Below are 25,556 nucleotides of genomic sequence, written 5' to 3'. Positions count from 1 at the left end.
TCAATCAACAAATGAAAGAATATCATTTTTAAAAAAATACAAAATATTACTCCAAACCATGAATGATTAGAGAAATGCAGATTAAAACAGTTCTGAAGTTTTGACCCATTGGGAAAATGACAAAAGATAGGAGTGTTTGAGAGGTTAGGGAAAGGTAGGTTCATGAATACATTCTTGGTGGAGTTATGAACTAGTCTAATCATTCTGTAAAGAAATCTGGAATCAGTAATTAAAATTTGACTCTTTATGGACCCCACTGCAAGGCACGGACCTCAAAGAGGTCAAAGACAAAAAGAAAGGGCCTCTAAAACTATGAAGGCTCCCCAGAGGGCCCTCTACAAATATTCTTAGCAGCACTTTTTGTGGGAAAGCATGATCCCAGACCATCCTTTACATCCCATTGAACCAAGTCTTCCTCAAACGACAAGAGGCTTCTCCCATATTGAAAAGATAAAGTACCTCCTTAGGTGCTTTTTTCTGGCAACAGGCAACCCAAAGATAAACCGATGAAATCAACTTCCAAACACACAAAGGACTGAAAAATAAAAAATAAAAAATAAAACAGAATCGGTGCTATGCTACAGGATGCCCTTTTGTTTCTCTGGAGCCTCCTGTTCTCTGATGGGAACATTGAACCCCTTTTTCGGTCCTTTTTCTCTATTGGCACACTGGATCGGGCAACCCTGTCATCCTTCAATCAACAAGTGTGACCTAAGGTGAATTGCAAGGTTCCTGCAGTCCATCCAACTCAAGGTACCTTCACCCCCTTATTTCCCAAGCAATCTTCTCATCCTAATTCTGTTTCCCAAATGCAGCTCCCTCCTGGGACTCAAACTGGTCAGTAAAAACATCCGGAATGCTTAGTCATTCATTCTATTCCCTGCTGTAAATTATTAAGTTGTTCTGATACAAACGAGTCTCTTGTGACTTGGGGTGGCAGAAGCCAGTTTTCTCAGGGCCTCCTCTACTCTTGTCCATTTGAGTCTGGACACTTCAGACCTTGGACCCATGGTGCAATAAGGGCAGAGGAAGACCCTGAAGTAGATAACCCACCAAAGCTGGCAACCTTTCCCTTGGCACCACTAAGGCTCCATTAGAAAACTCATTAGTAAATAGGTCTTGGGGCAAATCAAGAATCTGGGACTTGGAGTAAAATGTTGAGTTCGCATTTCAACAGCCCTGGAACTGTGGACAAACCATTGCACCTTAGTTTCCCCTATGAAACCCAGGGGATAGCTGTGAGGATCTACATAATAAGATATAGATAGGGGCAGCAAGGTGATCCAGTGGCTAGAGTAACTGACCTGGAGTCAAGGAGGATCTAAGTTCAAATCTGGTCTTGGACACTTACAAGCTGTGTGACCCTGGAAGATGAGAGAAGAAGAAAAGAAAGAAGAAGAAAGAAAGAAGAAAAGAAAGAAGAAAACCCTGTCTTCTTTCCCCCTCAAAAAAATGAATAAATAAGGAGATGTAGATCACTGTCAATTATCAATCATATTCTGTTCCCACAAATAATATTTCATGATTAAAAATGGACTAGTTTAACTTGCTAAGCATCTGGACAGTACAGAAGCACATTTTTAAAGCTCTGAATAATACCTACTCTCTCCAATTGCAATGGATTCATGACCAGAGTTGTAAGTAGTCTCCCCGGCAATGCAGATAGCAGCCCGGGAAAGCTTCCCATCATGTTTTTGGCAAAGTTCACCATATGAGTTGGGAGCCTTCCTCAAGTCATCCTGCCATCTGCAGGATACCAATGGGCCATACTTAAGCACAGGTATAAGCTCTCCTTATATGATTTTCCCATCCTTTTCCATCATACGTATCTTTAAAAACTTCTTTTGTCAATCAATCAGTGACTAGAGCACTGGCCTTGGAGTCAGGAGGATAGGAGTTCAAATTCAGCCTCAGACATTTCTTAGCTGTGTGACCTTGGGCAAGTCTTCTAACTCGGATCACCTCACATCCAGGGCCAACTCTAGTCTTCCTGATTCCTCTCTGGTCACTGGACCCAGATGGTACTGGAGGAGAAGGTTAGGGTTAGGGTTAGGGGAGGCTGGGGACCCAGCACAGCTTCCCCTCACTCAAATCTAATTCATGTGCTTGTCATGACACCACCTCCCTGATGTCATGGTCTTCTTCAAGACTGAAGGTCGGACATTATTAATAAGTATTAATCATGCATCTGCTCTATGTTGGACACTATACTAACCGTTTAAAAATGAAAGAGAAACAGTCCTTCCAGGAGTTGACGTTCTACTAAGGAAGACAAGGAGAGAGGCAGCATTGTGCAGTGTAGGCAGTATTGGATTGAAACCTAGGAAGACCTGGATTCAAATCCAGCCTCAGACCCTACTAGCCATGTGACCCTGGTTTAACCCTATTTGTCTCAGTTTCCTCATGTATAAAATGAGCTGGAGCAGCAAGTAGCAACACTATTGCAGACTCTTTGCCAAGAAACACTAAATGGGATTATCACAAAGAACTAAATAACACAATTAATGAATTCTTTGGGGTGAATGATGTAACCTGTTCATGCCCTCACTGTCCCCATCCATAGCTTTTTTTTTTCAAAATTAACAGAGCGATGTGAAAGAAATTAGACAGGGCTCAAAAGAAATAAGAGAGTTGAAGGAGTAAGACCATTCACCCCCCCACACTTAGATGGCAGAGTGAATAGAGCACCAGCCCTGGAATCAAGAATCCAGCCCCAGATGTTTCCTAGCTCTATGACTTTGGACAAGTCACTTAACCCTGATTGCCTCACATCCCCAGTCATCCTGATCAATTCTGATCCTGGACCCAGATGGCTCTAGAGGAGAAAGTGAGGCTGGTGACTTTGCCCAGCACCACCTCACTCAAATCCAATTCACATACATGTTATGACATCGCTTCCCTGATGTCCTGATCTTTTTTGAGAACAACAAAACAACAACCTTCCTACCACTCCCAAGAGTTTCACAAGTATCCCAGGTCCTTATCTCTCCATCGTCCTTCCCTTTCCCCCCCACCTCCAATGGCTCTCACTTGCCCTAGGCATAGTATCTCACAAGTAAAAAATTTACTCTCTGCTCCAAAAGAAGTTTCTATTAGAGGTATTATTCCACTTAAGAAATGAAGAAGTTGAGTCTCAAAAAGAATAGCTGACTTGTCTAGGGTCACACAACTAGTGAGTGGTGGAGAGAAAGGATTTAAACTCGAACTTTCTGGACTCCCAAAGTTCACTGGACCAAGTATCATCCCTTCCCACCCTAACCCCAAGACGAACTTGGGTCAGACTTCCAAGTTAGAAGTGCTGTCAGTCCTTCACAAAGCCCCCCCCCCCACAATCCACTGGCTGAAAATGAGCAAGTTGAGAAAGCTGTCAATCACTGAGCAGAGTTTATTTATGGTTTTTTCATTAGAAAAGCCATATTTTTAAAATATATTGAAGCCTTGTAATCTTCACCAATTATTTCCTGGTATCCTTCCCCTACTCACAGAACCCTCCCCATAATGAGGAAAAAAACAAGGGATAATAGCAGTGTTTGAACTATTTCAAACCAGCAGTCCCTCATCTCTGTGCCAAGAAGAGGAAAGAATGTGACTTACATCTGGACCCCATGACTACAATGACAAAATGAGTGAGTTGAATTAGATGATCTCAAAGGTCCCTTCCAGCTGTGATCCTGTGACAGTGGGGGTTGAGCTCAGGGGCTGCCCTAAGGAGATCGTAGTTCTCTCCTTCCAAGAGAGATCACTGCAGCCCCAGCCAAAGTCACCTTGGAATTTCCTCTGTATTTTCGATGTCTATGGGAACATGCATGGCCTACACACATGTCTGAATCTCATGAAGGCCGAATAGCCAGATATAGAAACATGCTTTACAAGATATCACTGTCTAACTGATGCCATAGTGTTTACCTTCTCAATGGCTGAGGAGGGGCCAGAGGCAGGGAGACAATTCCGGACTTAAAACTGTTAAAAAAAGGAATATTAAAAAGCAAATAAATAGAAATTAAACACAAAAACAAATCAAATAGCATTTCTATAGGGTTTGGCACGGTTGTCACATGTTACTTGCAATCTATAATCAATAATCAAGTGCATATTAATTTGTCACCTCAACTCTCCTTTAGTGATCCCCATTTTACAGAAGAGGAAACTGAGTCTCAGAGTTGAAGTGACTTGATCAGGGTCACACAACTAGCAGATGGCTGAGGCCAGATTCAAGCTCAGTTAACTCATTGTCTTTTTTTCTTGCTCACTGTTGTCTTTGCCTCCCCAGTACTTGACCGGGTGTTTCACACACACACACACACACACACACACACACACACACAAAAAAAAACATACCACACACATACACGAGACACACCACCACATACACCACACACACCACACACAAAAACACACCACACACACCACCACACACACCACACACACGCACACACCACACACACCACCACATACACCACACACACCACACACGCACACACCACACACAAACACACACCACACACATATACCACACACATAGCACACATGTGCACACACCACACATACCACACACGCACGCACACACCACACACACACAGAGTAGGTGCTTGGGGAATGCTTGTTAAGTGGCTTCATTCCTGCCCCCCACACTTGGGGGGAGTCACGCCATCTCCGGGCAGTGGGGCCCAAATTCAAGCCCTGCTTCAGCCCCCCAGCTGCGCCAGGTCTCTCCGTCTCTGGCCAGCTCCCACTCGGCCACTCCGGGGGGCTTGTGAGGATCCCGTGGGGTCCCCTTCGGCACACGGTAGTCCCCTTCCCCCTTCTGAGCCTCACTTTCCCCACTTGTCAAAAGGAAGCTGGGGGGTCCCTGGGCTTCTCTGCCACGGCTCCTTCCGAAAAGCCGTCGCGGGGACCAGAAACGCGACCCCCGAGCCTCCCCGGGGCCAGGCCGCCCCCCGCACTCTCCGGGGTCACCTCCCCCTCCTCCTCGGGAAGTGGCTGGCCCCGCCCCGCCCCCCGCTCCCCTCACTCACGGCTCCGGGGGTCCTCGGGCCGGGGGCCCGCGCAGCCCAGCCCCCCGCCGGCCCTGGCCCCCCGCCGGCCCTGGCCCCCGGCGCCCGGGCGGAGCGGGGCTGCGGCGGGGCCTGGGGAGGGGCCGGCCCGCCCGGCTCGGGCCGCCGCCCCTGCCCACCCCGCCCGGGCCCAGGCTCCGATCCAGCCCGGCCCCCCGGGCCTCCCCCAGACTCGGCGCTGCGCCCCAGCCCCTACCTCCACGACCCGCGATCCCTCCTCCTCGAAGCCGATGGGGGTCCCCGCCCCGGCACCCCGGGGCCAGGAAGGATCTCGGGCGCGCGGGGCCCAGGGCGCTGGGCGGGGACTGGAAAGGCCGGCCTTGTGCAACCCAGGCCAGCCTCGGAGAAAGCCGCCCCGCCGCCCCTTAACCTTCCTCAGAGGCGACCCTCGAGGAGGGCCCCAGGGGGCAGCTCCTGGGGCGCAGGAGGCGCCCCCCGGCCCGGGTGGCCTTGTCCCAGACTGCCCCCCCCGCGGGACCTGCTCCTCAGTTTTCTCACCTGTGAAATGGGGGAAGGCTCACCTTCCCTACCCACTTCTCAAAGGGCTGTGGGGGAGAAGCGAGGTTCTGAGACCGGAGAATTGTGGGAAAGGTTTGCCCTAATGTTCCCAGGAATGGGACTAGACAGGCATCAGGAGAAAGGGAAAGAGAAATGAGGATTTGGTGGAGTGTCTGTGCTGCGCTCCTTTGAGCCTTACCACAGTCTTGGGGACTAGGAGCCCTCGTTCCCATTTTACAGTTAAGGAAACTGAGCCAGGTTAAGTGACTCACACAGTCAGGAAGGATTTTCAGCTAAGGCAGGATTTGAACTCAGGCCTTCCTGATTTCTGGCCCTGCACTCTGGTGGACCATCAGCCTAAAGCACTGGTTCCTCTGAATCCTGTCCTAAACACCGAAAACAGGACATGGATATAAGAAAACAAAACAAACTTACATGTTCGCCTCAACCGTTGGAGCATAAGTCAGAGATGAACTTTTTGAGCCTCAGTTTCCTCAACTGTAAAGTGGTGACAGGAACTCTTGTACTTCCCACCTCCAAAGGTTGTTTTAAGCAAAGGGCCTGGCTCATTCCAAACAACTAACACTAACCCTTTGAGAAATAGGACTCATTTTCCCCCCAACTGGTTCCCAGGCCACTAGAGCTTCATTTAAGATGGTGAATCTACACAGGTGAGGAGCTTTTCTGGATTCACTTTCTCCCAAACACTTTGCCTTGTCTCTCAAAAACATCACCTTGTCAGTGGCTTTATCTTCATATTACCTTTATTTGGGATATATTTATGTATGTAAATATCACCTATATCATGCATTCCTATACATAACACACATGCTAACCCATATACATGCTTGTGTTTGTTAACATACTTATATGTTAGCATACATGTGTGCATTTGTCTAAACTCCTTGAAGGCAGCAAACTGAATCTTTGCAACCTTGATGGACTCCCTCATTCCATCAGTGCAACAACCAGGGATAATTTGGGGTTGTCTGAGATGGAGAATACCATCTGTATCCAGAGAAACAACCGGGGAGTTTGAACAAAGACCGAGGGCTATTACCTTTAAATCAGAAAAACAAAAAACCATTATCTTATTATGTAATTTTGCCATATCTCATACTTGATTTTTCTTCCTTAAGGATAGGATTTCTCTCTCATCACACTCAGCTGAGATCAATGTACGACATGGAACCAATATAAAGACTGGCAAATTGCCTTCTGTGGGGGGTGGGGGGAGGGAAGCAAGATGGGGGGGGAATTGTAAAACTCAAAATAAATAAAATATTTCTAAAAAAATGAATCTTTGCATCTCATAGGCTGTTAATAAATGCTTAGTTAATGAAATCACTCCTAAAACTCACAAATGCATTTTCCCAAGCCCCTTCTCTACATCTCAGTCAGCCAAGCAATATTTATTAGGCCCTTCCTATGGATCCAACACTATGCTAAGCGCATTTGTCTTTTGTTCTTAAAGAAGACCACATCATCAGGGAGGTGATGCCATAACAATCGTGTAAACTGGATTTGAGTGAGGAGAGACTGTGCTAAGTCAGCAGCATCACTTTCTCCTCTGGAGCCATCTAGGTTCAGTGGCCAGATAGGAATCAGGATAAATGGAGATGACTCTGGATTTGAGGCACCAAGAGTTAAGTGACTTGACCAAGATCACCCAGCTACTAAGGAGAGTGTCTGAGGCTGGATTTGAACTCAGATCCTCCTGATTCCAGGGCTGGTGCTCTATGGTGCCACCTAGCTGGAAATACAAAGAAAGCCAAAAGACAGTCCCTGCCCTTCAAGGAACAGCTTGAGGGGGAAGACAACATGGCAATAAGCATGTGCAGACAGTGTTGCTCTACAAGGATCACGGGGTGCGCCCATAGCCTGAAGGGAGGAGTCACATTTGTGGAGGTCCAGGCATAGTTGAGAAGGCACAAAGATCCTGAGACGGGAGGAGCCATCCTTCTTGGGATGTCCTCCTGGACATGCCTCCTGGCGGGTGTGTCTGCTATTCAGCCCCTATCCTGGGCTGGAGCCTGCTCCCTTCCTTTGGTGGGCAAACCCAAGGTAGCTTTTCAGTGGAAAGTATAAAGACTCCAGTTCCCTGACCTCTCTTTGGGGGTTGACTCTCTGATCAGACTCCTCCCACACACCTGTGTAATCTGTGAACTTGGAGAAATATTAATGAATTTGTTAACATGATTCTGTTTTGCTTTCTTAAGGATTAAGGCAAACTCACATGTTTCAGTTAATTTTTTTTAGGTTTTTTTTGCAAGGCAAATGGGGTTAAGTGCCTTGCCCAAGGCCACACAGCTAGGCAATTATTAAGTGTCTGAGGTCAGATTGGAATTCAGGTACTCCTGACTACAGGGCAGATACTCTATCCACTGTGCCACCTAGCCACCCCTAATTATTTATTTTTAAAGCCTAAACTCAATGAGGATCCCTCCTCTTTTGGGAAGGATGCCTCCTCATTTTGGGAGAACCTCTTGTCATTTGGGAGGACTCCTCATTTGGGGAGGACCCCTCTTCATTTTTGGGAGGAACCACTCCTCATTTTGGAGGACCCTCTCCACAACAGAATACATTGAGGGTAGTCTCAGAGGAAAGACTTAAGAGTAAGAAAAGGGGCTTCTGAACATTAAAGGAGACTTGAGGGAAGCCAGTGAAGCCAGGAGGTAGAGATAAGGAGGGAGAGCATTCCAGGCCAATCCTGGGGAACAGTCAGTGCCAATGCCCCAAATGCCCAATTTGAGGAAAATTAGTGAAATTTTACAGAAATGTTCCTCCCAATAACACTAAGCTAAAAAACTTGGCAGATACTGGAGGGGTTGGCCATTTTCTTCTCCAGTTCATTTTACAGACAAGTAAACTGAAGCGAACAGGATAAAGTGACTTGCCCAGGGTCACACAGCTGGAAGTAACTGAAGCCAGATTTGAACTCAGGAAGATGAGTGCCACCTAGCTGCCCCTTCTTATCGCTAATGCAATGACTCCATTACTTCTGCCATTGGTATAACATTCAAGTTTGCAGAACATTGAAACTGGCCACACACTCTAGAGATACAATAGCAAAAAGTCCTGTCCGACTCTCACTCAGGTAAATGCAGTAGATAAAAAAAAAAAATAGATCCAAAGGATATAATTCAGCAGTCTAAGAACTCTGGAATTTCGAAGCTAAACACCACACTGAGGCATCCTAATTTAAGGCTTGTAACCTCAGAATCAATCAGAGATATGTTTACAATTCTTTTCCATCCTTCAAGGTCCACTTTGGTTTCCATAGGAAAGAGGAAAGAAAGGAAATCTTGGAGAAAATTAAAATTTCACAATTCTTTTTTTTTTAGGTTTTTGCAAGGTACTGGGGGGTGTTAAGTGACTTGTTCAAGGTCACACAGCTGGGTAATTATTATTTATTATTATTTATATCAATATGGAAACCAGAAGTAATTCAGGTTAGACCAAAATTTCTACCCCCTGGGAGCACTGTAATTTTGACAAGTGAAAGAACAAAGATTCAATGCCTTCTTTGCTTGTGGGCATCCTCCTTTTCAATTTGGTACATATGTTTCTTTTTCATCTCATCAGGAGGGACTGGGAATGAATCTCTCTCTTTAAACATTAGAAGAAATTTTTGTTGTTGTTGCTTTGTTTTGGCAAGGCAATGAGGTTAAATGACTTGCCCAAGGTCACACAGCTAGATAATTATTAAGTGTCTGAGGCTGAATTTGACCTCAGGTCCTCCTGATGCCAGAGCCAGTACACAATCTACTGCGCCACCTAGCTGCCCTAGTGAGGCTGAATTTGAACTCAGGTCTACATGTCTCCAAGTTCCCTCTCTGTGCATAGTGGCATATATATTAATATAATTAAAAGTTTGAATAGTTTAAAACTTAGACTTTTGGAATCTCCTCTTATACCTTGTCTTACCTTGTCTAACACATTTTCTTCATGATTGAAAAAAATATCTTTAGGCAAAATGTTTCTACTTTTCAGGGGGGAAAAAACATTTTCTTCCCCCAAATTTTTTCCTGTTTTCCCTCAGTATTCACAGCTTTAAATATCACATGAACTTCATATGATGATTATCATATTTCTTGTCTTCTTAATGGGTGAGTGGGGGGAGCAGGAACTGAAAACAAAAGAAATTTAAAATAAATGAGTAAATAAATGGACAGATGAATAAACAAAGAGGGTGGAAAATATGTCACATGAAATGACTGGAAATGTAACAGCAAGATATCATAGAAGAGAGCACCAGACTGGAGAACCTGGGTTCAAATTCTGCCTCCATTTCTCTGAGCCTCAGGCTGCTCATCTATAAAATGGACTATAATATCTCAATCACCTTATCTAAACCATCTTGCTAACCTCATAATCTTAGAAAAGTGGTAGCTGTTACTCATCTAGGTCCTCCTGTCCTGCCCTTCATCCCAATAGATCCGAATGCTTCCCCCATTCATGTAGCTAGAACCAGACAAATTCTATTCCACCAGGAGGAGCATTAAGTCCAGAAGACACAGAGGACTAGAGCTGGGACTGAGAGGCCACCATGTTGATAACCCTCTTTATTCCTTAAAATGGAATGATTCCAGTCCTTTTCAGTTCTGAACAGAGGCGGGGGTCTGTCCTTCAAGGTCAGTCTTCTGAGGGCAGCTAGGTGGCATAGTGGATAGACCATCAGCCCTGGAGTCAGGAGGACCTGAATTCAAATCTGACCTCAAACACTTAATTGCCTAGCTGTGTGACCTTGGACAAGTCACTCAAACCCCACTGCCTTAAATAAAAATTTTTTCAAGTGTTTTTTTTGCAAGGCAATGGGGTTAAGTAGCTGTTCCTTTGTTTTGTATATATTGATTTGCATGTTGACACCAGCTCTTCCCATTAGATTGTAAACTATCTTTTGCTTTTTTGTTTGTATGCACAGTGTTTAACACATAGTGAGCACTTGTCTACTGACCTGAACCCAAGCACCTGTACTAGCACTGGAGATACTATAAATACAAATGAAATATTTCCTTCCCTTAAGGAGAGAAATCTATATAGTCTAAGGTCTTGGACATCAGTTTGGACACAAAAGATATTGGTAAGAAATGTGTTGATATTATTCTGTGTGCACATGTGTGTATGTAACATTTTCTATGGTCACGGTCAATATGTCCTAACATATGAAATTTCCATACTAAGTATATTCATAATTAAAAAATAAGATACTTTGTAACTCCATCAGAAAGGTCATAACTGGCCAGAATTTGATGTCCTTCCGTGTTGCTTTGTTGCAGTCGCTGTGTCCATTGTTCTCCCAACTCACTTCACTCTGGGTCAGTTCAAGCATCACCCCAAGTTTCTCTGAATTTTACATGGTCCTCATTCCTTTTGGCCCATAATATTCAATTATATTCCTATGCCATAGGTATAGCTAGTTCAACCTTGCACCCACTATTGGATGCATATTTTTGTTTCCTGTTTTTTGCTTTGTTTTATCACAAATAATGCTATGAATGTTTGTAATATGATTCTTTTCTTGCTTATCAGTGACTTCTTTGGAATATAGTCACAAAATTATAGGACTTTAGAGTGAAAACTAGGAGTCACCTAGTCCAAACTATACCCAAAAAGAAAATCCCTCTATGACATGATTGATGCTTGTCCTTTGGTCCTGAATAAAGCCATCTGGCCTCAAATGAAATGTGGTTCAGTACACAGTTGTGTCTTTGACCAGTTTAAGTGAGAGTTTGACCAGTTTAAGTGAGAGTAAGGTTTGAGTGTTGCCCTCTTTCCCCAGCTCTTTCTCCTTATCTTTATGATTTTCTACCTAACACTCCTAAAATATTTTGCTCTGCCAGGGAGGTGATACCATGACATGCAAGCAAGTTGGATTTAAGTGAGGGAGGGTTATGCAAAGTCTCCAGTCTCACTTTCTTCTCTAGAGTCATCTGGGTTCAGAAGCCAGATAAAGATCAGAAAGACTAGAGATCAGCCTGGATGCAGTTGGAATCTTTGGCCTTTGATTTTTTTGTTTTGTAGTAAGTGTTCCTTGGTGTTTTTTTTTCTTTACTATTATTTTCCCTCTGATGACATGCAAATACAAGTTTCAACATACACTTCCAAAACCTTGAGTTCTAAATTCTCTCCCTTCCTCCCACCCTATTCCCCCTAGTTGAGAGAGCAGATAGCAAATCTGATAGGTATGAGATGGTACCTCAGAGTTGCTTTAATTTGCATTTCTTTAATCAATAGTGATTTAAAGCATTTTTCCAGATGAGTATGGATAGTTTTGATTTCATCTGAAAAATGCCTGCTTATATCCTTTGACTTTGTTGATTAAGTAATGACTTGTATTATTATAAATTTGATTCCAATGTCTATATATTTAAGAAATAAAACTTTAATCAGAAATTCTTTTTTTTTTAGGTTTTTCTTTTTTTTGCAAGGCAAACGGGGTTAAGTGGCTTGCCCAAGGCTACACACCTAGGTCTTTATTAAGTGTCTGAGGTCAGTTTTGAACTCAGGTCCTCCTGACTCTAGGGCTGGTGCTCTATCTACTGAGCCATCTAGCTGCCCCTCTACCACTCTTTATATTTTAAAATTGGGAGATGATTAATGTGTCCCCTCAGTATCCCTAGCATTATTAGAGATCATAGAAAGAATCTAATAATACAGGAAATCTGAGAGTGATTTTGTTGTGTTTTAGTGATCTTAAAAGAGGAATAGAATGAGAGGAGAAAGGAATACATTTGGTACAAAAAGGGAAATGAAGGTTTTTAGGGGAGGAAATCTCACTTTAGGAGTGTCCAAGTAGAAAATCATAAAGATGAGAAAGAGCTGGGGAAAGAGGACAACACTTAAATCTTACTCTCACTTAAACTGGTCAAAGGCGAAAAGAACTCAAAACACAACTGTGTACTGAAACACATTTCACTAAGGAAACAGGAACAAAGGGGTGAATGGAGAAGCTAGGGGAGAAGAGAGAGGGAGAGATTAAGGGAAGGATTTCTCCTAAACAAAACAAAGTCTAAGGAAAGTCTATTTCAAAGATAACCTCAAAAGAAAAGGAAGAAGGGGCGGCTAGGTGTAGTAGTGGATAAAGCACTGGCTTTGGAGTCAGGAGGACCTGGGTTCAAATCCGGTCTCAGACACTTAATAATGACCTAGCTGTGTGGCCTTGGGCAAGCCACTTAACCCCATTGGCCTTGCAAAAAAACTAAAAAAAAAAAGAAAGAAAGAAAAAGAAAAGGAAGAGGCTCTCTTATCACACTCAATTTGGTTCAATGTACAACATGGAAACAAAGTAAAGATTGACAGATTGCTTTCTGTGGGGGGGTGGGGGTGGGACATAAGATGGGGGGAAATCGTAAAACTCAAATAATATCTTTAATAAAAATAAATTAACAAAAAAGAACTGCCCTAGACCATCTCTCACTCTTCTTATCCATTGGATCAGGTAGCAGACCTACTAAGCATTACGCTAATGCTCCTTTTATAGGATCTGTGGGTTACTCATTGAAAGGTACCTCAGCCCCCGTTGGGCCTGTATTTACTTGATGTTCACAGGGATGGATGAATCACTTGAGTAGAATTTGAAGTTAAGAAGAATGATGTTCAAATTTTTCCTCTTGAACTATGTGACCCTGGATGAGTCACTTTTCTCCTCTCATCCTCAAATTCCTCACCTGTAAAATTAAAGTACTGTTCTTAATGACCTTTAATGATCCTTCCAATGGCACAGTGGTTAGAGCACAGGACCCAGAGTCAGAATTGTTTTTCAGTCATATTCAGCTCTTCATGATTCCATTTGGGGTTTTCTTGGCAGAGATCTTTTAGTGATTTGCCATTTCCATCTCCAGTTCATTTTTACAGATGAAGGAAGGTCAGCCTCCATTTCCTCTGAGGTCCCTTTCACATCTGATTTTTTTTTTTTGAGGTAATGTTAAGTGACTCACCCAGGGTCACAAAGCTAAGAAGTGTCCAAGGCTGGATTTGAACTCAGTTTTCCTGACTCCAAGGTCAGTGATCTACTGAACAGCTCTATCTAGCTGTCCCCTCAGAGCTAAATCTATGGTAGCTAGGACCCCTTAAAATAGTTTTTTTTTTAATTAGGATTCTTTCAAGGCAAACGGGGTTAAGTGGCTTGCCCAAGGCCACACAACTAGGTAATTGTTAAGCGTCTTTGACTGAACTTGAACTCAGGTACTCCTGACTCCAGGGCTGGTGCTCTATCCACTGTGCCACCTAGCCGTCCCCCTTTAAAATAGTTTTACAGGCTCAACCACTGACATTCAATCTTTTCTTTTTTTCTTTCTTTTTTTTTTCTTTAGGTTTTTGCAAGGCAATGGGGTTAAGTGACTTGGCCAAGGCCACACAGCTAGGTAATTATTAAGTGTCTGAGGCTGGTTTTAAATTCTGGTACTCCTGACTCCAAGATCAGTGGTCTATCCACTCTACCACCTAGCCACCTGACATTCAACCTTTTCATTTTATTCATGGGTATATTGATAACCAGGATTAAGTGAAGTGTATCTGTCCAAGGACATAGACAGTAGGTAAGAAGTGGCAAATTCAGATTTCTCAAAGCTAATGTTACTTAGCATAGCACCCAACCTAGGGTAAGAGCTTAATACATAAATACTGACTGATTGAAATGACTAACATGGACCTCATGGGATAATGAACCCTAGCTCTAACAATCATGAAAATATTTTTCTCTGGGGGCAGCTCGGTGGTGCAGTGGATAGAGCACTGACCCTGGAGTCAGGAGGACCTAAGTTCAAATCCGGCTTCAGACACTTACTAATGACCTAACTGTGTGGCCTTGGGCAAGCCACTTAACCCCATTGCCTTACAAAAAAAAAAACCATAAAAAAATATATTTTTTCTCTGGAGATGTCCTATGTTCTGGACTAGTTTGCTTTGAAAATAAGTACCATCCTCTGAGGCATCTCTATGGCATTAGAACCCTGGTTCTATTTCAGAAACCCCCTTCTCACCAGAGGAGTTCACTGGCCACATGGGAAAAACAAGCTGTTTGAGGTGTGATAGGTGGTGATGGTGGCTGCTGCTATTGCCATTATTTTGAGACCAAGTCTCCTTTGTTTCCCACTCTAGGGGGGGAGGGGGGCAGAGCCACTCCTGGACTTGGTCTCATTCTCTTTCGAGGCTGCTAATCTTTCTCAGGGCTTTCTCCCCTGCTTAGGCAGCCTGGTGCCCACTCCCCTTCTAGGGAACTCACCATAGAAGTTCCAGATTTGGTCAAACTGCCATCTTGGCTTTTGTCCTGCTATAGCTCAGACCTGAGCTCAGCTAATCCGCCAGCCTCAACAGGGATTACCAGGGACGTCATCAAGCCAAGTAGGATTGGTTTTTTAAGAAGCGATTATCATCCCACTGAGAAGGAGATTAGAGGTCATTGGGTCCAGCTCCTTCATTGGACAGATGAGGAAATAGAAGGATGCAGCCTTCTATGTAGAAGCCACCCTGACTGGGAGTGGAGAAAGGATCACTTGACATCAGAAGCCCAGACATCATCTGCTTCTCCCCTCTACCCACATCAGCCTTCTCTTCCCTGGGAGCAGGTCTCCCCTCCTTTAGAAAGGAAAAGCTACAGAGAAGTGACCCCAAGATGCTGATTACAAGTATGACTTATATTAGAGTATTTGCTAGCCTAAGGTGATGATGGAGAAGGGGGGGGAAGGGAAAAAACTTTATAAAGAGGAATGGCAGAAAGTACCTTTACATATAATAGAAAAAAACAACCATAGAAAAATTCTATCTTTGCTCTCCACTGAATGCTTTACAATAAAAAAAAGAGAGAAAGATCATGAGACAGTGTTAGATAAAAGAAGCTGACATTTCTGTGGTTCTATAGTTGTCTGCATTGCCATTTTACAGATGAGGAAACAGAAGACTCAGGAAGCACCACACAGAGACTGGATCAGAGGCCAGATTGGACTCCCAAGTCCCCCAACTCTGAGCCTTCAACAGATTGATGAAACTGTAAGTCTTGAAAAACAGCAGTTGCCTGCCCATGTATTTGGGTTGGGGTTTTTTTTTGGGGGGGTGGATTTTGTGTATCCTTTTAGGCTCTAAGCTTCTCCCAAGCAAAGCTTTATCTTTTACTTTTTTTTTAGTTTGTTTTTTTTGCAAGGCAAATGGGGTTAAGTGACTTGCCCAAGTTCACACAGCTAGGCAATTAGTAAGTGTCTGAGACCGGATTTGAACTCAGGTACTCCTCCTGACTCCAGGGCCAATGCTCCATCCACTGCCCCACTAGCCGCCCTATCTTTTACTTCCTTTGCAATTTACCACAGATGCTAGACCATAGCACCCCAAGCCCTTCCCTCCCCAAACATTACCCAATGCTAAGAGTCACATTCTATGGCAATCAGAGAAAAATTTTTAAAAAGCAATTAACCAATTAACTGGGCAGCTAGGTAGCACAGTGAATAGAGCACCGGCCCTGGAGTCAGGAGTACCTGAGTTCAAATCCGATCTCAGACACGTAATAATTACCTAGCTGTGTGGCCTTGGGTGAGTCACTTAACCCCATTGCCTTGCAAAAAAAAAAAGCAATTAACCACAAAAAACCAAAACCCATACCCCCCCTTCCTCCCTCCACCTCCAACATTCCCCCAGCTCAGTTCCTGGTGTCTTCTTTATCTCCCAGAAACTTCTGTGAGATTTCTGTTAGTGGCTGTGACCCAGCTGACTAGATACTGTTCTAGTTTTAAAAGTTTTAAAAACTATATTCCTGATTTAAAACAAGTCTGATTTCTTGCTATTTTAAGTCTAGAATGTTATCTCTCCATATGTTAATGACAATCTCAGGAAGATGGAGGATTAGAAAGCCAGAAACTTGTTTTACATTAATTCAGGAAGGAGATAGCTATGCATCCTCCTTTCCACAAGATAACATTGTTTAAAAATGATTTTTTTTTTTTTTTGCTTTGCAAATGTGCCACCTAGCAGACTGGCCTCCAAGGAGGCCTAATGATTCCCTTATCCTTTTTTTTATATGTATTAATATCCCTGTCTCCCTTTGCTCAGGGTGGTCATTTCCATCATGGCTATCAGTTTAGAGGTTTCTTGGTAAATCTTAGAGAATAAATCTTGTTTTGTTGTTGTAGATCAGATTGGCCATTCTTTTGACAGTATGTCTCTTCTCCTGTACACACACTCCTCTATATCCAAGTGGTTGATGCAGGAAATTATAAAAGCAATTACATTGCTTCCCCAGTGCAACAGGAAGAACAGAACTGTGGAGGACACCTTCCCTGGGAGGGTCCCATGAGGCAGGGGAGAAGAGTTAGAAAGCCAAGAGAACTAGGAAAGGTGGCATTCCAGAAACAGAAGCACAAAACAGCCTGCATTTATATATCACTTTAAGGTTTACAGAATGCTTTATATCATTTGGTTCTCAACTGCTCTGCTATTATTATCATTCTCAGAGGGAAACTGAAGCTCCGAGATATGAGGTGACTAGCTTCAGATCAAACAGCTAGGTGTCTGAGGCAGGGTTTGAACCCACTTCTTCCTAATCCCAAGTGCAATATGCTATCCACCACATTACTTAGCCACTCCAGAAAGAACAATCCAGAAAGAAGTTATATCAAGAAGCAGAAGTTACAGAAAGGTCAAGAATAAGGAAGAAAAAAAAAAGGACATTGAATTTGATAATTAAAAAGCATTAGTGAGGGCGGCTAGGTGGCGCAGTGGATAAAGCACCGGCCCTGGTGTCAGGAGGACCTGGGTTCAAATCCGGTCTCAGACACTTAATAATGGCCTAGCTGTGTGGCCTTGGGCAAGCCACTTAACCCCCTTGCCTCCCCCCCCAACCCTAAAAAGAAGCATTAGAGAAATCCGAGTTTAGTCATCCAGCAGTCTCCAGAGGGCTCTAAGCACCCAGTTAGAAGGAAGGCATCCATGTTTGGAGAAAAGCCCAGTCTCAACAAAGTGACAGCTGACAGCCTGACATGAAGGAAAGGGGAAAAAAACCTGACAGACAAGGAGCCCCAGAGCCAGTGTGGTTTTCTCATTTTTGATGTCTTAAGAAAAGAAGAAAATGTGTTCCAAGTCCTCTCTTTCAGAAGACAGGAGGATTGCAACACTTGTTAAAAAGATTTCTCTCCAAAACCATCTGAATAATCTAAGAGTCGAGACTTGGGGTGTCACTTTCACATCTGACAGGTTTTTCACATTTGACAGGTTCACATTCATTCTGAGAACCGGAAGAGCCCCCACCCCTGGCACTCTCTTTTCCTCTTCAGGTAGGTGAAGAGACAGGAGAGATTCCCTTTCTTTGTCTTAAGGACTGTTCACAAGTCTCATAGATTTAGAGCATGAAAGGACTTCAAAGGCCATCTAGTCCAACCCTCTGTTTTACAAATGAGGAAAATGAATCCAGGGAAAAAAGTCAATTGTCCAAGGTCGAAGAGGGAGGATTTTGAAACCAGGTCCTTGGCTCTAAAGACAGCTCTTTCTACTATACCACACTAATGACATCCTGTTGGTGGATTTGAGTTATGAAATTCTATTTTAATATCTATTTTCTATCTCAAGGGATTCTTGCAGAGAACTGATCCTGATGGATTATGGGAAGAAAACACTTTCTATTTGTGGGGAATTCTAGCTCTTAGGAGGCTAAAATATTCCTTTTTTTCCTCCTTTCTATTTTCTTGGCTTCTTGCTTCTCAAAGCAAGGATGCCAGTACCAAAACCCTGAAATGATTATCTTGTTTCCATGGTGTGTTTGATTAACCCCACTTCATCATTTACCTGATTTCACTAATGGTAACATCAAGCTAATTAGATTGTGGAATGTCTTAAAATTTAACTATCTAGGGAGCCTGTTTCAGACAAGCCTCCTAGGGACAGAAAATGAATTTTGCAAAGACAACCCTCAGCTTCACTTACCATCAATTCAAGCAGCATTTAATTGTAAAAGGTGTCAGGAAGCTAGCGTTAATCACTGTCTGTCCTTTTCCAAAGGCAGGCTCACCTGCATCTTTGTCATTTATTCTCATTCATTCATCCAACCTATGATTCACTTTGCCTGGGTGTTCATGCAGAACCAGATGAAACCAGTCCTGGGTGGCCCTGGAGCTGGTTTCCTCAGACAAATTTTTTTTTTTTACCTTAAAAATGAATAGTCTGGATTACCTGCCTGGAGAACAAAATTCACCTCCCCTCCTGCTGGGGTATTCAGATTAGGTATGAAGGATACCTTGTCAGAAGTCTGGGTTTTGTTGAAGTGTTTTTCTTTGTTATAACAGTGAATGGGGGTGGGGGGGAGGTATTATAATTAGTCTATCAAACAATATTTATTAAGCATCTTCTACTTTCCCTAAGGAGTTTACATTCATTTTTTTAAAAAACGTTTTCTTTTTAGCATTCTCTTTTGCCAGTTATATGTAAAAAACTACTTTGAACATTGATTTGTACAACTTTGGGTTCCAGAGTCTTTGCCTTCCTCCTCCCCCACCCAGTGAACACACAATGCAACAGCATTACAACATATACAAAATCAATAAATGGGAGAAGGGACAAGGAAGGGGGGAGGCACTAGTAACAAAGGCAAAGGCATTATGGAGAAAGTGACCCATGGCTTCAAACTTGAAAGAAATTCAGGATTCTGAGAAGCAGAGGGAGATGCATCACGGAGGGCATTCCCCTCCCTTATTCTCTAGGCAGGAGAAATGCCACTCTGCCACTGTACAAAATCAGGGAGATAGGCCATAATTGTTATCAATGGATTTTTTAAAATGTCAATTGTTTTAAATTTCCTGAAATCCCTCCCTCTCAGATTGTAATTCTTACCCTTCCCTTCTCTTGTCAGGGGGCACACAATGTGGCATCTCCTGTTGGACTCCAGGGACGGATCTGGCTTTGTTGAGCTGTTCTGTGTAAGTGCAAGGAATTGGGAAGAAGGGAACATTAAAACCTTACGCAGAGCGAGTCACTTAACCTCTGTTCCCCTCAGTTACCTCAACTGGATCACAATAGCACCAACAAGCTCAAAAATAGGAGAATGTTCAGAGAGCACAACGGTGCCTGCCTCCTTATTTGTCCAGTGATAAATACCTCCTTCCCTATGGACTTTGGCTTATTAGGTTGTTGTTGGATTTAGGAATCAGATCAGAGCCAAGTGCCAATACAGCCTAGCTCACCTTGACCCTGGACAAGTCATTTACCTCCTCTCAGTCACAGTTACCGCATCTGCAAAATAAATAAACAAATAATAAACTGCATAAAGAAATGGATGAATGAATGAATAGGTAAATAAATAAATAAAGGAAAGGAAGGAATAGATGAATGAATAAATAAATAAACAAAAATAAGGCAGAAGAGGGCAGAGGCAAAGTTGGATTTGCAGGGTTTTAAGTGTCCAGCTCAAAATCTTTTATTCTATGAATCACAGGGCAGAGTTTTGCCACCACAGAAGTTCATTTGGCAAAGAGCTGGGAAAGATTAATAAATTCCCAGGAGGGATGCTAACGACTTCCACAATTTCTTCAGTTTCCCTCATTTTCCTTGTGGGGACCAAGAGAGAGGGAGGAAGGTTAAGGTTTTGAAAATGGTGAAGAAAGATCCTAAAGCTCAAATGAGGGAAGTGAAAGGAATCTGACTGAGAGAGAATAGGAATCCCAGCCGGAACCTAATCTGATCAAGGCTCCTTGAATTCCTGACCTGTAGCTAGTCCTTTGTTCTCCAAAAAGACCGTGACAGAGAGGTGAACCCATTACAAACAAGTGAATTGGAGTGGGGGGTGGGGGGGCTGTGCTAAGACACCAACCTCGCATGCTCCTCCGGAGTCATTTGGATCCAGTGGCCAGAAATGGATCAGGAAGACCCAGGATGGTCCTGGATCTGAGAGGATCTGAGCCAACTCAAATCTGGCCTCAGGCACTTGACTCTAGCTGGATTCTTGATGATAGAACATTAACTCCCCTTTCATTTCCTGGGGGATTCCATACATTCCACTGGAACTACCTGAGGAAAGACTCCCAGGACCCAACTCAATCAGTCTTCTGTTCCAAAATAAAGGATCACAGATAGAAATGACCAGAAATGAATTAATCATTTTCATTTTAAAAAGTTTCACTCCCTCTAAGCAAATGAAATTCTCACTAATGAAATGAAAACTATGTGCCAATCAAGAGAAACATTAACTGAGGCAATGGAACATATTAGAAAGAGTATCAGGGTGGCTAGGTGGTGCAGGGAACACTGGCCCTGGAGTCAGGAGTACCTGGGTTCAAATCCCACCTCAGACCTAGCTGTGTGACCTTGGGAAAGCCACTTAACCCCATTTGCCTTGCAAGAACCTTAAAAAAAAAAAGAGTATCAATCCTGGAGTCGCAGGATATGAGTTCAAATTCATCATTAGTGTGACTTTCAGAAGTCTCTTGGTCTCTCTGGACCTCCTTTTCCTCCAATCCTAGATCTTTAATCTTCTGAAGTAGCGGACATCTCATGGAGTTAGGAGACCTATGTTCCAGCTCCATCTGAGGCGCTACTGAGCCAGGTGAACATAGTTAAGTCACTCAACCTCAATTTCCCCATTCATAAATTATTGTTCAATCGTGTCCAACTATCCCATCCCATTTGAGGTTTTCTTGGCAAACATACTGGAGTGGTTTGCCATTTCCTTCTTCAACTCACTTGATAGATGAGAAAACTGAGGCAAACAGGGTGAAATGACTTGCCCAGGGTCACACAACTAGTAAATAACTGAGACCACATCTGAATTGGGGGAGAGGCTCCGGACTCCAGACCAACTTTGTGCCCTAGGGCGCCACCTAGAAGCCCATCTATAAATACAAGCGATGATGATAATAATCACACCTACCTCTGGGATCCCTGTGGGAAATCTCTTAATCTCTTGATGCCTATTTCCTCTTCTGTAGGAATAATGGCAACCACCTCCCAAGACAGCAAGAAAGACCAAATTATCAAATGTGTATAAGGGCCCTTTACAAACCCTAAAGCACATTCTAAATAATTGCTACTCTCATTATTATCCAACAATTATTTTACTTAATAGGCCAAGGCCACAACAAGGTCAAAGGGTAAGGGCAAAGGACATGGGGAATTCTCACTGAGGAGGATGATGGTTCTTTCCTGGGGTCCAGGCATCTGGGTTGAGGTCCTTTTCCATCTAGAGAGATTTTTCTCTAGGGGATGACTGATAAGCAACTTGGTAATTGGAGCCATTTATATTGGGAGAGGTAAATTGAGCCCTGGAGTTATTTACTCTCTTCTTAGACCATTTTAGAGTCCAGTCTTGCAGAACTTTCACTTAGCTCCCAGATTCCCCACTCCAAAGGGAAGACAACCTGGAATTCCCACTCCTCCTCTGACTTCCTTCCTAGTGTAGCTTGGATCTCACCCGCTTTGCCCAGTCCATCCCCACCCCAGCCCCTTCTTTGCATCTTAAAGACTACTGATTTCTAGGACTTACTGAAAACTGGGATGTTGAATCTCCTCATAGGTTGGCCCATTTTTTTTCGGTTAGTAACCCTTAGTAAAAGTTGGATTGAATTCATTTAAATTGGGGACAGAGTAGGCTGTGTGCACCTTCCCCTTTAGTAACTGTGGGTTCCTACCTCCTCCAAGTCCCATGTTCTAGTCAGCATATCCCACTGGCTTACACAGATTTAAAAAAAAAGTTGAGGGGTGGCTAAGGTGGCGTATTGGATAGAGCACTGGCCTTGGAGTCAGGAGCACTTGAGTTCAAATCCGACCTCAGACACTTAATTACCTAGCAGTGTGGCCTTGGGCTAGTCACTTAACCCCATTTGCCTTGCAAAATCCTAAAAAAAAAAAAAAGTTGAAGAGATGCAGACCAAGGATAGAGCCCTTTGGCATTCCACCAGAGACCTTCTGGCAACTTAATGAGAGTCCATTGTCATCCTTCACATCTGCCTCAGGAACTCCAAATAAACTGCTCGAGTCTCTAACTCAATGACTGGCCACACAAAAACTGCAGCCAAGCGGAGCAAACAGCTCATGAAAAGAGCTAATGATTTTAAGGGATTTCAAAAGCTCTAAGAGTCAGTGATATGATACAGAAAGGGGAAAAATCCACTAATTAGGTCTTAGATAAGGAAGGCAGTATGCAAGCAAGGCACCATCTTATCATATCCATGGGCTCAAGCTGGCATCATTCAGAGCCCAAAGAGGAAGGTGATGAGGATGGAGAGAACAAAGCCACACAAGGGTCGGGTGCAGAAGCACTTACCAGATGTGCTCTTGATGAGGGAAAAAGGAAGAAATGCTGGGAAAAATATGTCCAGAACAAAGGGATTGAATTAATCTCTAAGACTACTGAGTAGGCGATTGCAGCTAGGGACTGCTAGGTGGCAGAATGGCTAGGGCACTGGCACTGGAGTCAGGAGGACCCGAGTTCAGATTTGACCTTCGACATTTAATACTTACAAGCAGTGTGGTCTTGGACAAGTCACTTTACTTTTCTGGGTTTTGAGTTTCATTCTCTGAAGCAGTGAAAGTTGTTGGCTTCTTACCATTCCAAACCTAATGGCATTTTTGAAAAAGAATGTCTTTACACTAGCTGTATGTTGGTGTCTCTGGGCAAGTCACGTAGCTTTGTTTGACCTTGTTTCCTTATCTATAAAATGAACTGGAGAAGTGGAAATCCACTCCAGTATCTTTGATTTTTTTTTAATTTAAATTTTTTTTAAGGTAATGGGGTTGAGTGCCTTGCCCAGGATCACACAGGCAATTATTAAGGGTCTGGGACCAGATTTGAACTCTGGTCCTCCTGACTGCAGGGCTGGTGTTCTCTCTTCACTGTACTTGGTCGTGTGTCCTTGGGCAAGTCACTTAACCCCATTGCCTTGCAAAAATAAAAAAAAATTAACATTCAAATTTTAGGGGCAGCTAGGTGGTGTAGTGGATAAAGCACAGGCCTTGGAGTCAGGAGTACCTGGGTTCAAATCCAGTCTCAGACACTTAATAATTACCTAGCTGTGTGGCCTTGGGCAAGCCACTGAACCCCATTTGCCTTGCAAAAACCTAAAAAAAAATTCAAATTTTATAATTTTTTTATTTCTATATTCTCTCCCTCCCATCAAAGGCAAACAATTTGATATAGATTATACATGCACATTCATGTAAAACCTTTCCATATTAGGATGCATTCTTTTTAGAATAAATTTTATTGATACATTTTCATATGACCATATTTTTCCAGCATTTCTTCCTCTTTTCCTCGTCAAGAGCCATCCCATATAACAAACTATTTTTTTAAGACAAAAAGGAAAAAAATCAGCATAATTAATGAATACATCAGAAAAAGTCTGGACATTCTGGTTTAAATAGACTCTTGTGAACAGGACCTGGAATCAAAAGTACCCTTTGTGAGAAAATGAGTCCTGTGCTCCTAACCAACAACCAATTAAAAAAACCTTGGAAACCCAAGCCCTGTGGGAGTGGGGACTGCCTATATCTTTGCTTCTTACTGCTAAGATGACTTGAAATAGATAAGGCGATTAGGTGACCCCATTGTAAATAGAACAGCCCTGCTTGGAGAGCAGATGAAGGAGAAGGATGTGCTTTAAATACCCAACTTTGGCTCAGAAATGCTTTTGGAAACTTTACATCACTCTCTGATCACAGCATTGTTGATTCTGATGAACAACAAATTCAATTCATAAGGATTGCTCTTTTATTCTCAGTAGCCATTCACAAAATTACCAGGTGGTATGACAACCAAACCAAAAACTGTCCATTTAAAATTTTTTTGATAATTGCATTTCTGTATAATGGATTTCTTTTGTATTTTATTTTATGCACCTAAACTATGATTAGAAATTGAGGTCCTAGTCAGGAGTACCTGGGTTCAAATCTGGTCTCAGACACTTAATAATGACCTAGCTGTGTGGCCTTGGGCAAGCCACTTAACCCCATTTGCCTTGCAAAAACTTAAAAAAAAAATTGAGGTCCTGAGGTTTCCTCAGCTGGCTGACTGTCCAAAGGATCCAGGACACCAAAAAGACACAGAACCTCTCTAGTGAAATTCTCTAGAAATTCTCAAAATTTGAACAAGAGGATTTTTTTGTGGAAAGACCCAAATGTCAATGTTCCTTCAATGTAGGGCAGAGACACTTAAAAATCCATAAGGACATATTTAATGTAGGTTGCTCCTTTGATTTTTCTGGGCTGTCCCATCAGCATACTCAACACAAGGCCAGAAGCTGTGGGGTGCCCACAGTCTAAGTCATTTCTCTTCAATATTGCCTACTTTAGCATCTTAGAATTTCATTCACCAAAACTTTCCCTTTCTAAGCAATCGAGTCAGTTCAACAAACTAGTAAACATTTACTGTAATATATGGGGGCACATCTAGGTGGCGCCGTGGTGCACAGAGTTAAGATTAAGTGAGGAGTTCAAATGTAACCTCAGACCTTTACTAGATGTGTGACCCTGGGCAAGTCCTTTAACCCTGTGTGTCTCAAGTTTTCTTCTCAGTAAAATAAACTGAAGAAGGAAATAGCAATTCATTCCAGGATCTCTGCCATGAAAATTCTAAACAGGGTCACAAGGAGTTGGACAAGATGGAAAAAATGACTCAGTAAAAGAGTCCATGTGCAAGGAATCCTCCTGGGGTAGTATATGATATTATAGATTATATATGGGAGTACTATATGATATTATGTCATATTTGGAGTAGTGTATAATATATATACCTTATAATGTTATATATGTTTTACAGAAATTATATAAGAAGGTGTGGAATTATATTACATTATATCTCTACCCTTAAAGAGCATTTTAACCCTAAATGCCCAATACCTAATCCTGTTCAGCAGTAATCCTCTGCTTATGTGTCATCTGGCAATCCCCAGAGCTTTCTCTCTCTCTGCACCAGTCAACACCAAAAGGTGCTACGCTCCCCTTGGAGTTTCTTCTGGACAATCTGTAAGGTCATGGCTCAGGCCTGATCCTATTTAAAGAAATGGATTTGTCCTAGAGTTTGTACCCAATAGGATG

The 25,556-nt window shown here is 42.9% G+C and overlaps 1 protein-coding gene across 9 annotated transcripts in view; it reads right to left on the bottom strand.

Moving 5' to 3' along the window:
• Nucleotides 1-5,598, bottom strand: part of SNX10 (sorting nexin 10) — a 71,553-nt gene extending 65,955 nt beyond the window's left edge. For 3 of the 9 annotated variants that reach the window (XM_074195530.1, XM_074195525.1, XM_074195521.1), the window contains exons 1-2: nucleotides 5,251-5,345; nucleotides 3,907-3,960 (exon numbers count right to left, since the gene is read on the bottom strand). The gene's annotated coding sequence lies outside the window, so the exon portion shown is untranslated. Of the gene's footprint in view, nucleotides 1-459; nucleotides 536-3,594; nucleotides 3,886-3,906; nucleotides 3,961-5,015; nucleotides 5,040-5,250; nucleotides 5,346-5,552 lie in introns of those variants that run through there. The other 6 variants (XM_074195527.1, XM_074195524.1, XM_074195523.1 and 3 more) reach the window with 6 other exon arrangements.
• Nucleotides 5,599-25,556: the final 19,958 nt, after the last annotated feature.

The sequence above is a fragment of the Macrotis lagotis genome, chromosome 7 (assembly GCF_037893015.1).
Source record: "Macrotis lagotis isolate mMagLag1 chromosome 7, bilby.v1.9.chrom.fasta, whole genome shotgun sequence".
Classification (NCBI taxonomy): domain Eukaryota; kingdom Metazoa; phylum Chordata; class Mammalia; order Peramelemorphia; family Peramelidae; genus Macrotis; species Macrotis lagotis.
The sequence above is the reverse complement of the archived record's forward strand: the minus strand, read 5'-3'. Positions and strand labels throughout refer to the sequence as shown.